At 39.6% G+C, this 16,248-nt stretch overlaps 1 non-coding gene across 1 annotated transcript; it reads right to left on the bottom strand.

Moving 5' to 3' along the window:
• Positions 1 to 977: 977 nt before the first annotated feature.
• LOC148580958 (small nucleolar RNA R71) lies at positions 978 to 1,085 on the bottom strand. The gene has a single exon (XR_015895852.1). It is a non-coding gene; the product is annotated as a small nucleolar RNA R71 (small nucleolar RNA).
• Positions 1,086 to 16,248: the final 15,163 nt, after the last annotated feature.

The following is a 16,248-nucleotide window of genomic DNA, read 5'->3' as shown; positions in this document are numbered from 1 at the left end:
AATTTGTTTCAACTAACTAACTAACTTTTTGTTTGTTTCTTAACTTTTTCAAAACTACCTAACTAACTCTCTCTCTCTAATTTTCGAAAATATCTTCCCTCTTTTTCAAAAATTTCTTTTTAATTAACTAATTATTTTTATTTTTTATTTTTGATTTCAAAAATTTTCGAAAATTACTAACATTTTTCAAAAACCATTTTCGAAAATCACTAACTCTTTTTCAAAATAATTTTCGAAAATTATCCCTCCCCCATCTCATTCTATTTATTCATTCATATCCTAACATCTCATCTCACCTCTCTTCCATCCTCACAGTTGTGTTTCTTCCATTATATTACATTCTTTGTCTCCCCATCTTCTTCCACTCACACAGGGATCCCTATACTGTGGTATAAAGGATCTCCATTATTATTATTATTTTTCTGTGCCTTCTTCTTTGTCATATGAGCAGGAGCAAGGATAAGAACATTCTTGTGGAAGCAGATCCAGAACCTGAAAGGACTCTGAAGAGAAAATTAAGAGAAGCTAAAATACAATAATCCAGAGAAAACCTTTCAGAAATTTTCGAACAGGAAGAGGAGATGGCAGCCGAAAATAATAATAATGTAAGGAAGATGCTTGGTGACTTTACTGCACCTAATTCCAATTTACATGGAAGAAGCATCTCCATTCCTGCCATTGGAGCAAACAATTTTGAGCTGAAACCTCAATTAGTTTCTCTGATGCAGCAGAACTACAAGTTTCATGGACTTCCATCTGAAGATCCTTTTCAGTTCTTAACTGAATTCTTGCAGATATGTGATACTGTTAAGACTAATGGAGTAGATCCTGAAGTCTACAGGCTCATGCTTTTCCCTTTTGCTGTAAGAGACAGAGCTAGATTATGGTTGGATTCTCAACCCAAAGACAGCCTGAACTCTTGGGATAAGCTGGTCACGGCTTTCTTAGCCAAGTACTTTCCTCCTCAAAAGCTGAGCAAGCTTAGAGCTGATGTTCAAACCTTCAGACAGAAAGAAGGTGAATCCCTCTATGAAGCTTGGGAAAGATACAAACAGTTGACCAAAAAGTGTCCTTCTGACATGCTTTCAGAATGGACCATCCTGGATATATTCTATGATGGTTTATCTGAGCTATCAAAGATGTCACTGGACACTTCTGCAGGTGGATCCATTCACCTAAAGAAAACGCCTGCAGAAGCTCAAGAACTCATTGACATGGTTGCTAATAACCAGTTCATGTACACTTCTGAAAGGAATCCTGTGAATAATGGGACGCCTATGAAGAAGGGAGTTCTTGATGTTGATACTCTGAATGCCATATTGGCTCAGAACAAAATATTGACTCAGCAAGTCAATATGATCTCTCAGAGTCTGCATGGAATGCAAGCTGCATCCAACAGTACTCAAGAGGCTTCTTATGAAGAAGAAGCTTATGATCCTGAGAACCCTGCAATAGCAGAGGTAAATTACTTAGGTGAACCTTATGGAAACACCTATAACTCAACATGGAGAAATCATCCAAATTTCTCATGGAAGGATTAAAAGCCCCAACAAGGCTTTAATAATGGTGGAAGAAACAGGTTTAGCAATAGCAAGCCTTTCCCATCATCAACTCAGCAACAGACAGAGAACTCTGAACAAAATGCTTCTAATTTAGCAAATCTAGTCTCTGATCTATCTAAGGCCACTGTAAGTTTCATGAATGAAACAAGGTCTTCCATTAGAAATCTGGAAGCACAAGTGGGCCAGCTGAGTAAAAGGATCACTGAAATCCCTCCTAGTACTCTCCCAAGCAATACAGAAGAGAATCCAAAAGGAGAGTGCAAGGCCATTGACATAAGCGCCATGGCCGAACCTGTGAGGAGAGGAGAAGACGTGAATCCCAAGGAGGAAGACCTCCTGGGACGTCCAGTGGTCAATAAGGAGTTTCCCTCTGAGGAACCAAGGGACTCTGAGGCTCATCTAGAGACCATAGAGATCTCATTGAACCTCCTTATGCCCTTCATGAGCTCTGATGAGTATTCCTCTTCTGAAGAGAATGAGGATGTTACTGAAGAGCAAACTGCCAAGTTTCTTGGTGCAATCATGAAGCTGAATGCCAAATTATTTGGCATTGATGCTTGGGAAGTTGAACCTCCCTTATTTATCAATGAACTAAGTGATCTGGATCAACTGACATTGCCTCAGAAGAGACAGGATCCTGGAAAGTTCATAATACCCTGTACCATAGGCACCATGATCTTTAAGGCTCTGTGTGACCTTGGTTCAGGAATAAACCTCATGCCCCTCTCTGTAATAGAGAAACTGGGAATCTATGGGGTGCAAGCTGCTAAAATCTCACTAGAGATGGCAGACAGCTCAAGAAAACAGGCTTATGGACAAGTAGAGGACGTGTTAGTAAAGGTTGAAGGCCTTTACATCCCTGCTGATTTCATAGTCCTGGAGACAGGAAAGGAAGAGGATGAATCCATCATCCTAGGAAGACCTTTCCTGGCCACAGCAAGAGCTGTGATTGATGTTGACAGAGGTGAAATATTCCTTCAATGGAATGAGAACTCCCTTGTGTTTAAAACTCAAGGATCTCCCTCTGCAACCATGGAGAGGAAGCAGAAAAAGCTTCTCTCCAAGCAGAGTCAACCAGAGCCCCCACAGTCAAACTCTAAGTTTGGTGTTGGAAGGCCACAACCAAACTCTAAGTTTGGTGTTGAACTCCCATATCCAAACTCTAAGTTTGGTGTTGGAGAGTCTCAACAAAGTTCTGCACATCTGTGAGGCTCCATGAGAGCCCACTGTCAAGCTATTGACATTAAAGAAGCGCTTGTTGGGAGGCAACCCAATGTTTATCTAATTCTTATTTTTATTGTTTTTCATGTTTTCTTAGGTTCATGATCATGTGGAGTCACAAAATAAATATAAAAATTGAAAACGGAATCAAAAACAGCAGAAGAAAAATCACACCCTGGAGGAGCATCTGTCTGGCGTTCAGCGCCAGAACAGAGCATGGTTCTGGCGCTGAACGCCCAAAATGGGCAGCTTCTGGGCGCTGAACGCCAGAACAGGCATGGTTCTGGCGTTCAACGCCAGAAATGGCACACAAATGGGCGTTGAACGCCCAAAATGGCCACCAACCTGGCGCTGAACGCCCAGAGTTGGGTACAAAGGCATTTTTACATGCCTAATGGGTGCAGGGATGTAAATCTTTGAACACCTCAGGATCTGTGGACCCCTCAGGATCCACTCAGGATCTGTGTACCCCACAGGATCCCCACCTACCTCCACTCACTTCTTCTCACCACTCTCTTTCACACAACCCCATAAACACTCTTTCCCAAAAACCCTTCACCAATCACCTCAAACTCTCTTCCCCATCACCTCTTCACCACTCACATCCATCCACTCTTCCCCATAAACCTACCTCATAAAACCCACCTACCTTCAAAATTCAAAAACAATTTCCCACCCAAACCCACCCATATGGCCGAAACCTTCCCCCCTCCCTTCCATATATAAAGCCCTCCATTCTTCTTCAAATTCACACAACACAACCCATCTACACTCCTCTTGGCCGAAACCACATCTCCCTCTCCCTCTCCATATTTCTTCTTCTTCTTCTTCTATTCTTTTGTTTATTGCTCGAGGGCGAGCAATATTCTAAGTTTGGTGTGGTAAAAGCATAAGCTTTTTGTTTTTCCATTACCATTGATGGCATCTAAGACCAGAGAATCCTCTAGAAGAGGGAAAGGGAAGATAAAAGCTTCCACATCCGAGTCATGGGAGATGGAAAGGTTCATCTCCAAAGCCCATCAAGACCACTTCTATGATGTTGTGGCCAAGAAAAAGGTGATCCCCGAGGTCCCTTTCAAACTCAAAAGAAATGAGTATCCGGAGATCCGACATGAAATTCAAAGAAGAGGTTGGGAAGTTCTAACAAATCCCATCCAACAAGTCGGCATCCTAATGGTTCAAGAGTTCTATGCCAATGCATGGATCACCAAGAACCATGATCAAAGTAAGAACCCGGATCCAAAGAACTATGTTACAATGGTTCGGGGGAAATACTTAGATTTTAGTCCGGAAAATGTGAGGTTGGCATTCAACTTGCCATACATGGAAGAGAACGCACGCCCCTACACAAGGAGAGTCAACTTTGATCAAAGGTTGGACCAAGTCCTTATGGACATATGTGTAGAAGGAGCTCAATGGAAGGTTGACTCCAAAGGCAAGCCGGTTCAACTAAGAAGATTGGACCTCAAGCCTGTAGCTAGAGGATGGTTGGAGTTCATTCAATGCTTAATCATTCCCACTAGCAACCGGTCTGAAGTTACTATAGACCGGGCCATCATGATCCATAGCATCATGATTGGAGAAGAGGTGGAAGTTCATGAGATTATACCTCAAGAACTCTACAAGGTGGCTGACAAGTCCTCCACTATGGCAAGGTTAGCCTTTCCTCACCTCATTTGCCACCTATGCAATTCAGCTGGGATTGACATAGAGGGAGATATCCTCATCAAAGAGGACAAGCCCATCACTAAGAAAAAGATGGAGCAAGCTAGAGAGCCCAGTCATGGAGCTCAAGAGGCGCAAGAAGCTCATTTCCATGAGATCCCTGAGATGCCTCAAATGCATTTTCCTCCACAAAACTATTGGGAGCAAATCAACACCTCCCTAGGAGAATTGAGTTCCAATATGGGACAACTAAGGGTGGAACATCAAGAACACTCCATCATGCTTCATGAAATAAGAGAAGATCAAAAAGCAATGAGGGAGGAGCAACAAAGACAAGGAAGAGACATAGAAGAGCTCAAGGACATCATTGGTTCCTCAAGAAGGAAACGCCACCATCACTAAGGTGGATTCATTCCTTGTTCTTATTTCTTCTGTTTTTCGTTTTCTATGTTATGTGCTTATCTATGTTTGTGTCTTCATTACATGATCATTAGTAGTTAGTAACTCTGTCTTAAAGTTATGAATGTCCTATGAATCCATCACCTCTCTTAAAATAAAAACTGTTTTAATTCAAAAGAACAAGAAGTACATGAGTTTTGAATTTATCCTTGAACTTAGCTTAATTATATTGATGTGGTGAAAATGCTTCTTGTTTTCTGAATGTATGCTTGAACAGTGCATATGTCTTTTGAAGTTGTTGTTTAAGAATGTTAAATATGTTGGCTCTTGAAAGAATGATGACTAGGAGACATGTTATTTGATAATCTGAAAAATCATAAAAATGATTCTTGAAGCAAGAAAAAGCATCAAAGAACAAAGCTTGCAGGAAAAAAAAAAGAGGCGAAAAAAAAAATAGAAAAAGAAAAAGCAAGCAGAAGAAGCCAATAACCCTTAAAACCAAAAGGCAAGGGCAAATAAAAAGGATCCCAAGGCTTTGAGCATCAGTGGATAGGAGGGCCTAAAGGAATAAAATCCTGGTCTAAGCGGCTAAACCAAGCTGTCCCTAACCATGTGCTTGTGGCGTGTAGGTGTCAAGTGAAAACTTGAGACTGAGCGGTTAAAGTCAAGGTCCAAAGCAAAAGAAGAGTGTGCTCAAGAACCCTGGACACCTCTAATTGGGGACTTTAGCAAAGCTGAGTCACAATCTGAAAAGGTTCACCCAATTATGTGTCTGTGGCATTTATGTATCCGGCGGTAATACTGGAAAACAAAGTGCTTAGGGCCACGGCCAAGACTCATAAAGAAGCTGTGTTCAAGAATCATCATACTGAACTAGGAGAGTCAATAACACTATTCGAAATCTGAAGTTCCTATAGATGCCAATCATTCTAAACTTCAATGGATAAAGTGAGATGCCAAAACTATTCAGGAGGCAAAAAGCTATAAGTCCCGCTCATATGATTGAAGCTCTGTTTCATTGATAGTTTGGAATTTATAGTATATTCTCTTCTTTTTATCCTATTTGATTTTCAGTTGCTTGGGGACAAGCAACAATTTAAGTTTGGTGTTGTGATGAGCGGATAATTTATACGCTTTTTGACATTGTTTTTAGTATGTTTTTAGTAGGATCTAGTTACTTTTAGGGATGTTTTCATTAGTTTTTATGCTAAATTCACATTTCTAGACTTTACTATGAGTTTGTGTGTTTTTCTGTAATTTCAGGTATTTTCTGGCTGAAATTGAGGGACTTGAGCAGAAATCAGATTCAGAGGTTGAAAAAGGATTGCTGATGCTGTTGGATTCTGACCTCCCTGCACTCAAAGTGGAATTTCTGGAGCTACAGAACTCGAAATGGCGCGCTTCCAATTGCGTTGGAAAGTAGACATCCAGGGCTTTCCAGAAATATATAATAGTCTATACTTTGGCCAAGAATAGACGACGTAAACTGGCGTTCAACGCCAGCTCTCTACCCAAATCTGGTGTCCAGCGCCAGAAAAGGATCCAAAACCAGAGTTGAACGCCCAAACTGGCACAAATACTGGCGTTCAACTCCACAAAAGACCTCTACACGTGCAACACTCAGGCTCAGCCCAAACACACACCAAGTGGGCCCAGGAAGTGGATTTATGCATCAATTACTTACTCATGTAAACCCTAGTGACTAGTTTATTATAAATAGGACCTTTTACTATTGTATTAGGAATCTTTGATCAGTTGTATGCTATCTTAGATCACGTTTTGGGGGCTGGCTATCTCGGCCATGCCTGGACCTTCACTTATGTATTTTCATACGGTAGAGTTTCTGCACTCCATAGATTAAGGTGTGGAGCTCTGCTGTTCCTCAAAGATTAATGCAAAGTACTACTGTTTTCTATTCAATTCATCTTATTTCGCTTCTAAGATATCCATTCGCACCCAAGAAAGTGATGAAGGTGATGATTATGTGTGACGCTCATCACTATCTCCCCTATGAACACGTGCCTGACAAACACTTCCGTTCTACATGAAATAAGCTAGAATGAATATCTCTTAGATCTCTTAACCGGAATCTTCGTGGCATAAGCTAGAATGATGGTGGCATTCAAGAGAATCCGGAAAGTCTAAACCTTATCTGTGGTATTCCGAGTAGGATTCAATGATTGAATGACTGTGACGAGCTTCAAACTCGCGATTGTTGGGCGTTAGTGACAGACGCAAAAGGAGGGTGAATCCTATTCCAGCATGATCGGGAACCGACAGATGAATAGCCGTGCCGTGACAGGGTGCGTGAGCATATTATTCACTGAGAGGAGGGGATGTAGCCACTGACAACGGTGATTCCCTTGCATAAAGCCAGCCATGGAAAGGAGTAAGACTGATTGGATGAAGATAGCAGGAAAGTAGAGGTTCAGAGGAACGAAAAGCATCTCCATTCGCTTGTCTGAAATTCCTACCAATGAATTACATAAGTATCTCTATCCCTATTTTATTATATCATATTCGAAAACACCATTATCACTTTACATCTGCCTGACTGAGATTTACAAGGTGACCATAGCTTGCTTCATACCAACAATCTCCGTGGGATTCGACCCTTACTCACGTAAGGTATTACTTGGACGACCCAGTGCACTTGCTGGTTAGTTGTATCGAAGTTGTGAACTGATGAGCGGATAATTTATACGCTTTTTGACATTGTTTTTAGTATGTTTTTAGTAGGATCTAGTTACTTTTAGAGATGTTTTTAATAGATTTTGTGTTAAATTCACATTTCTGGACTTTACTATGAGTTTGTGTGTTTTTCTGTGATTTCAGGTATTTTCTGGCTGAAATTGAGGGACTTGAGCAGAAATCAGATTCAGAGGTTGAAAAAGGACTGCTGATGCTGTTGGATTCTGACCTCCCTTCACTCAAAGTGGATTTTCTGGAGCTACAGAACTCGAAATGGCGCGCTTCCAATTGCGTTAGAAAGTAGACATCCAGGGCTTTCCCACAATATATAATAGTCTATACTTTGGCCAAGAATTGACGACATAAACTGGCGTTCAACGCCAGCCTTCTGCCCAAATCTGGCGTCCAGCGCCAGAAAAGGATCCAAAACCAGAGTTGAACGCCCAAACTGGCACAGAAACTGGCGTTCAACTCCACAAATGGCCTCTGCACGTGTAACACTCAAGCCCAAGCCCAAGCACGCACCAAGTGGGCCCCGGAAGTGGATTTGTACATCAATTACTTACTCATGTAAACCCTAGTAGCTAGTTTATTATAAATAGGACCTCTTACTATTGTATTTGACATCTTTGGACGCCTGGTTCTTAGATCAGAGGGGCTGGCCTCTCGGCCATGCCTGGACCTTCACTTATGTATTTTCATACGGTAGAGTTTCTACACTCCATAGATTAAGGTGTGGAGCTCTGCTGTTCCTCAAAGATTAATGCAAAGTACTACTGTTTTCTATTCAATTCTTCTTATTTCGCTTCTAAGATATCCATTCGCACCCAAGAACGTGATGAAGGTGATGATTATGTGTGACGCTCATCATCCTTCTCCCTTATGAACGCGTGCCTGACAAACACTTCCGTTCTACATGAATTAAGCTAGAATGAGTATCTCTTAGATCTCCTAACCAGAATCTTCGTGGCGTAAGCTAGAATGATGGCGGCATTCAAGAGAATCCGGAAGGTCTAAACCTTGTCTGTGGTATTCCGAGTAGGATTCAATGATTGAATGACTGTGACGAGCTCCGAACTCGCGATTGCAGGGCGTTAGTGACAGACGCAAAAGGATAGTAAGTCCTATTCCAGCATGATCGAGAACCGACAGATGAATAGCCGTGCCGTGACAGGGTGCGTGAGCAGATTATTCACTGAGAGGATAAGATGAAGCCATTGACAAAGGTGATGCCTCCAGACGATTAGCCGTGCCGTGACAGGGCATTGGATCATTTTCCCGAGAGATGACCGAAAGTAGCCATTGACAGTGGTGATGTATCACATAAAGCCAGCCATGGAACGGAGTAAGACTGATTGGATGAAGATAGCAGGAAAGCAGAGGTTCAGAGGAACGAAAAGCATCTCCATTCGCTTATCTGAAATTCCTGCCAATGAATCTACATAAGTATTTCTATCCACACTCTATGTTTTATTTACATAATATATTGTAACCCATATGAGTCAACTTAACTGAGATTTACAAGGTGACCATAGCTTGCTTCAAGCCAACAATCTCTGTGGGATCGACCCTTACTCACGTAAGGTTTATTACTTGGACGACCCAGTACACTTGCTGGTCAGTTGAACGGAGTTGTGTCCACACATAGAGCCACAATGAGGATTCAATACAATTATATATTGTTAATCACACACAAGTACAAAGAACGTGGAACACAATTTCGTGCACCAAATTTTTGGCGCCGTTGCCGGGGATTGTTCGAGTTTGGACAACTGACGGTTCATCTTGTTGCTCAGATTAGGTAATTTTCTTTTTATTTTATTTTCAAAAATTTTTCAAAAAAATTTTTCTAAAATTTTCTCATCTGTTTTCGAAAAAAATAAAATTGTTTTCAAAAATAAATTATTCTATGGCTTCAAAATTTTTAAGAATGAATTCTAGTGTTTCATGAAATATGTTGAATCATATCTGGCTGTAAAGCCATACCCAAACTACTTTGGGATTGGTATTCAACTAATCACTCCAGCCCATGTAATTATATGTTGCAGCCTGGCTGGCTAGTGAGCCATGTCTAATTCCTGGACTGAAGCTTTAGACTAACATGGCAAGATTCCTGGAATTCATATTAAAAATTTTGGAATCCTTATTTTTCCTTTTAATTTTCGAAAAATATAAAATAAAAATCCAAAAAAATTAGAAAATCATAAAAATCAAAAATATTTTCTGTTTCTTGTTTGAGTCTTGAGTCATATTATAAGTTTGGTGTCACATGCATATGCATCTAGCATTTTTCGAAAATATCATGCATTCATAGTGTTCTTCATGATCTTCAAGTTGTTCTTGGTAAGTCTTCTTGTTTGATCTTGATGATTTTTTGTTTTGTGTCTTTTCATGTTTTTCATATGCATTCTTGAATTCTTAGTGTCTAAGCATTAAAGAATTCTAAGTTTGGTGTCTTGCATGTTTTCTTTGCATTAAAAATTTTTCAAAAATATGTTCTTGATGTTCATCATGACATTCAAAGTGTTCTTGGTGTTCATCTTGACATTCATAGCATTCTTGCATGCATCACATGTTTTGATTTAAAAATTTCATGCATTGCATTTTTTTTTTTTGTGTTTTTCTCTTACATCATAAAAATTTCAAAAATAAAAAAAAATATCTTTCCCTTTTTCTCTCATCAAATTCGAAAATTTGAGTTGACTTTTTCAAAAATTTTTAAAATCAAAGTTGTTTCTTATGAGTCAAATCAAATTTTCAATTTGAAAATCTTATCTTTTTCAAAATCTTTTTCAAAAATCAAATCTTTTTCAAAATTCTTAGTTATTTTCGAAAATTCCAAAAATATTTTTCAAAATCTTTTTCTCATTTTAAATCATAATTTTCGAAAATAACTTAAACAATTAATGTTTTGGTTCAAAAATTTGAAGTTTGTTACTTGCTTGTTAAGAAATATTCAAATTTTAAGTTCTAGAATCATATCTTGTGATTTCTTATGAATCAAGTCATTAATTGAGATTTTAAAAATCAAATCTTTTTCAAAACTAATTCCTATCATATCTTTTCAAAAAAATATCTTCTTATCTTATCTTTTTCAAAAATATCTTCTCAAAATATCTTTTCTAACTTCCTAACTTCTTATCTTTTCAAAATTTGTTTCAACTAACTAACTAACTTTTTGTTTGTTTCTTAACTTTTTCAAAACTACCTAACTAACTCTCTCTCTCTCTCTAATTTTCGAAAATATCTCTCCCTTTTTCAAAAATTTCTTTTTAATTAACTAATTATTTTTATTTTTTATTTTTGAATTCAAAAATTTTCGAAAAATACTAACTAATTTTCAAAAACCAATTTTCAAAAATCACTAACTCTTTTTCAAAATAATTTTCGAAAATTATTCCTCCCCCATCTCATTCTATTTATTTATTCATGTCCTAACATCTCATCTCACATTCCAATCCTCACAGTTGTGTTTCTTCCTTTACATCACATCCTTTATCTCCCCCTCTTCTTCTACTTACAAAGGGATCCCTATACTGTGGTATAAAGGATCTCTATTATTATTATCATTTTTCTGGCCATTCTTCCTTGTCATATGAGCAGGAGCAAGGATAAGAACATCCTTGTGGAAGCAGATCCAGAACCTGAAAGAACTCTGAAGAGAAAATTAAGAGAAGCTAAAATACAACAATCCAGAGATAACCTTTCAGAAATTTTCGAACAGGCAGAGGAGATGGCAGGCGAAAATAATAATAATGCAAGGAAGATGCTTGGTGACTTTACTGCACCTAATTCCAATTTACATGGAAGAAGCATCTCCATTCCTGCCATTGGAGCAAACAACTTTGAGCTGAAACCTCAATTAGTTTCTCTGATGCAGCAGAACTGCAAGTTTCATGGACTTCCATCTGAAGATTCTTTTCAGTTCTTAACTGAATTCTTGCAGATATGTGATACTGTTAAGACTAATGGAATAGATCCTGAAGTCTACAGGCTCATGCTTTTCCCTTTTGCTGTAAGAGACAGAGCTAGATTATGGTTGGATTCTCAACCTAAAGACAGCCTGAACTCTTGGGATAAGCTGGTCACGGCTTTCTTAGCCAAGTACTTTCCTCCTCAAAAGCTGAGCAAGCTTAGAGCGGTCGTTCAAACCTTCAGACAGAAAGAAGGTGAATCCCTCTATGAAGCTTGGGAAAGATACAAACAGTTGACCAAAAAGTGTCCTTCTGACATGCTTTCAGAATGGACCATCCTGGATATATTCTATGATGGTTTATCTGAGCTAGCAAAGATGTCACTGGACACTTCTGCAGGTGGATCCATTCCCCTAAAGAAAACGCCTGCAGAAGCTCAAGAACTCATTGACATGGTTGCTAATAACCAGTTCATGTACACTTCTGAAAGGAATCCTGTAATCAATGGGACGCCAATGAAGAAGGGAGTTCTTGAGGTTGATACTCTGAACGCCATACTGGCTCAGAACAAAATATTGACTCAGCAAGTCAATATGATTTCTCAGAGTCTGCATGGAATGTAAGCTGCATCCAACAGTACTCAAGAGGCATCTTCTGAAGAAGAAGCCTATGATCCTGAGAACCCTGCAATAGCAGAGGTAAATTATTTAGGTGAACCTTATGGAAACACCTATAACTCAACATGGAGAAATCATCCAAATTTCTCATGGAAGGATCAAAAGCCTCAACAAGGCCTTAATAATGGTGGAAGAAACAGGTTTAGCAATAGCAAACCTTTTCCATCATCAACTCAGCAACAGACAGAGAACTCTGAACAAAATGCTTCTAATTTAGCAAATCTAGTCTCTGATCTATCTAAGGCCACTGTAAGTTTCATGAATGAAACAAGGTCTTCCATTAGAAATCTGGAAGCACAAGTGGGCCAGCTGAGTAAAAGGATCCCTGAAATCCCTCCTAGTACTCTCCTAAGCAATAAAGAAGAGAATCCAAAAGGAGAGTGCAAGGCCATTGACATAAGCGCCATGGCCGAACCTATGAGGAGAGGAGAGGACGTGAATCCCAAGGACGAAGACCTCCTGGGACGTCCAGTGATCAATAAGGAGCTTCCCTCTGGGGAACCAAGGGACTCTGAGGCTCATCTAGAGACCATAGAGCTTCCATTGAACCTCCTTATGCCCTTCATGAGCTCTGATGAGTATTCCTCTTCTGAAGAGAATGAGGATGTCACTGGAAAGCAAACTGCCAAGTTTCTTGGTGCAATTATGAAGCTAAATGCCAAATTATTTGGCATTGATACTTGGGAAGTTGAACCTCCCTTGTTCATCAATGAACTAAGTGATCTGGATCAACTGACATTGCCTCAGAAGAGACAGGATCCTGGAAAGTTCATAATACCCTGTACCATAGGCACCATGATCTTTAAGGCTCTGTGTGACCTTGGTTCAGGAATAAACCTCATGCCTCTCTCTGTAATAGAGAAACTGGGAATCTATGGGGTGCAAGCTGCTAAAATCTCACTAGAGATGGCAGACAGCTCAAGAAGACATGCTTATGGACAAGTAGAAGATGTATTAGTAAAGGTTGAGGGCCTTTACATACCTACTGATTTCATAGTCCTGGACACTGGAAAGGAAGAGGATGAATCCATCATCCTAGGAAGACCTTTCCTGGCCACAGCAAGAGCTGTGATTGATGTTGACAGAGGTGAAATAGTCCTTCAATGGAATGAGAACTCCCTTGTATTCAAAACTCAAGGATCTCCCTCTGCAACCATGGAAAGGAAGCTTGAAAAGCTTCTCTCAAAGCAGAGTCAACCAGAGCCCCCACAGTCAAACTCTAAGTTTGTTGTTGGGAGGCCACAACCAAACTCTAAGTTTGGTGTTGAACTCCCATATCCAAACTCTAAGTTTGGTGTTGGAGAGTCTCAACAAAGCTCTGCACATCTGTGAGGCTCCATGAGAGCCCACTGTCAAGCTATTGACATTAAAGAAGCGCTTGTTGGGAGGCAACCCAATGTTTATCTAATTCTTATTTTTATTGTTTTTCATGTTTTCTTAGGTTCATGATCATGTGGAGTCACAAAATAAACAAAAAAATCAAAAACGGAATCAAAAACAGCAGAAAAAAAAATCACACCCTGGAGGAACATCTGTCTGGCGTTCAAACGCCAGAACAGAGCATAGTTCTGGCGCTGAACGCCCAGAACAAGCATGGTTCTGGCGTTCAACGCCAGAAATGGCAGCAAAGGGGCGTTGAACGCCCAAAATGGGCACCAACCTGGCGCTGAACGCCCAGAGTTGTGTGCAAGGGCATTTTGCATGCCTAAATTGGTGCAGGGATGTAAATGCCTTGACACCTCAGGATCTGTGGACACCACAGGATCATCTCAGGATCTGTGGACCCCACAGGATCCCCACTTTACCTCCTCATAATCCTAGTTTTTATTTCCACATCTTCTTCTTCATCTATTCCTTCTTCTTTTGCTCGAGGGCGAGCAACATTCTAAGTTTAGTGTGGTAAAACAATTATGTAAAGGATCTATAGTTCAGTGGTAGAACATTTGACTGCAAATCAAGAGATCCCTGAGATACCTCAGGGGATACATTTTCTTCCACACAATTATTGGAAGCAACTAAGGGTGGAATATCAAGAGCACTCCATCATCTTTCATGAAATCAGAGAAGATATAAAAGCGATGAAGGAGGAGCAACAAAGACAAGGAAGAGACATAGAAGAGCTCAAGGACATCACTAAGGTGGACTCATTCCTTGTTCTTACTTTCTCTGTTTTTTCGTTTTATATGTTATGTGCTTATCTATATTTGTGTCTTCATTACATGATCATTAGTAGTAGTAACTATGTCTTAAAGTTATGAATGTCCTATGAATCCATCACCTCTCTTAAATAAAAACTGTTTTAATTTAAAAGAACAAGAAGTACATGAGTTTCGAATTTATCCTTGAACTTAGCTTAATTATATTGATGTGGTGACAATGCTTCTTGTTTTCTGAATGTATGCTTGAATAGTGCATATGTCTTTTGAAGTTGTTGTTTAAGAATGTTAAATATGTTGGCTCTTGAAAGAATGATGACTAGGAGACATGTTATTTGATAATCTGAAAAATCATATAAATGATTCTTGAAGCAAGAAAAAGCAGCAAAGAACAAAGCTTGCAGAAAAAAAAAAAGAGAAAAAAAAAATAGGCGAAAAAAAAATATAGAAAGAAAAAGAAAAAGCAAGCAGAAAAAGCCAATAACCCTTAAAACCAAAAGGCAAGGGCAAATAAAAAGGATCCCAAGGCTTTGAGCATCAGTGGATAGGAGGGCCTAAAGGAATAAAATCCTGGTCTAAGTGGCTAAACCAAGCTGTCCCTATCCATGTGCTTGTGGCGTGTAGGTGTCAAGTGAAAACTTGAGACTGAGCGGTTAAAGTCAAGGTCCAAAGCAAAAGAAGAGTGTGCTTAAGAACCCTGGACACCTCTAATTGGGGACTTTAGCAAAGCTGAGTCACAATCTGAAAAGGTTCACCCAATTATGTGTCTGTGGCATTTATGTATCCGGTGGTAATACTGGAAAACAAAGTGCTTAGGGCCACGGCCAAGACTCATAAAATAGCTGTGTTCAAGAATCATCATACTGAACTAGGAGAATTAATAACACTATCTGAACTCTGAGTTCCTATAGATGCCAATCATTCTGAACCTCAATGGATAAAGTGAGATGCCAAAACTATTCAAGAGGCAAAAAGCTATAAGTCCCGCTCATATGATTGAAGCTCTGTTTCATTGATAGTTTGGAATTTATAGTATATTCTATTCTTTGTATCCTATTTTGATTTTCAGTTGCTTGGGGACAAGCAACAATTTAAGTTTGGTGTTGTGATGAGCGGATAATTTATACGCTTTTTGACATTGTTTTTAGTATGTTTTTAGTAGGATCTAGTTACTTTTAGGGATGTTTTTAATAGATTTTGTGTTAAATTCACATTTCTGGACTTTACTATGAGTTTGTGTGTTTTTCTGGGATTTCAGGTATTTTCTGGCTGAAATTGAGGGACTTGAGCAGAAATCAGATTCAGAGGTTGAAAAAGGACTGCTGATGCTGTTGGATTCTGACCTCCCTGCACTCAAAGTGGATTTTCTGGAGCTACAGAACTCGAAATGGCGCGCTTCCAATTGCGTTAGAAAGTAGACATCCAGGGCTTTCCAGCAATATATAATAGTCCATACTTTGGCCAAGCATTGACGACGTAAACTGGCGTTCAACGCCAGCCTTCTGCCCAAATCTGGCGTCCAGTGCCAGAAAAGGATCCAAAACCAGAGTTGAACGCCCAAACTGGCACAGAAACTGGCGTTCAACTCCACAAATGGCCTCTGCACGTGTAACACTCAAGCCCAAGCCCAAGCACGCACCAAGTGGGCCCCGGAAGTGGATTTGTACATCAATTACTTACTCATGTAAACCCTAGTAGCTAGTTTATTATAAATAGGACCTCTTACTATTGTATTTGACATCTTTGGACGCCTGGTTCTTAGATCAGAGGGGCTGGCCTCTCGGCCATGCCTGGACCTTCACTTATGTATTTTCATACGGTAGAGTTTCTACACTCCATAGATTAAGGTGTGGAGCTCTGCTGTTCCTCAAAGATTAATGCAAAGTACTACTGTTTTCTATTCAATTCTTCTTATTTCGCTTCTAAGATATCCATTCGCACCCAAGAACGTGATGAAGGTGAT

The sequence above is a fragment of the Arachis ipaensis genome, chromosome B10, assembly GCF_059453495.1.
Source record: "Arachis ipaensis isolate K30076 ecotype BB chromosome B10, ASM5945349v1, whole genome shotgun sequence".
In the NCBI taxonomy this organism is placed as follows: domain Eukaryota; kingdom Viridiplantae; phylum Streptophyta; class Magnoliopsida; order Fabales; family Fabaceae; genus Arachis; species Arachis ipaensis.
The sequence above is the reverse complement of the archived record's forward strand: the minus strand, read 5'-3'. Positions and strand labels throughout refer to the sequence as shown.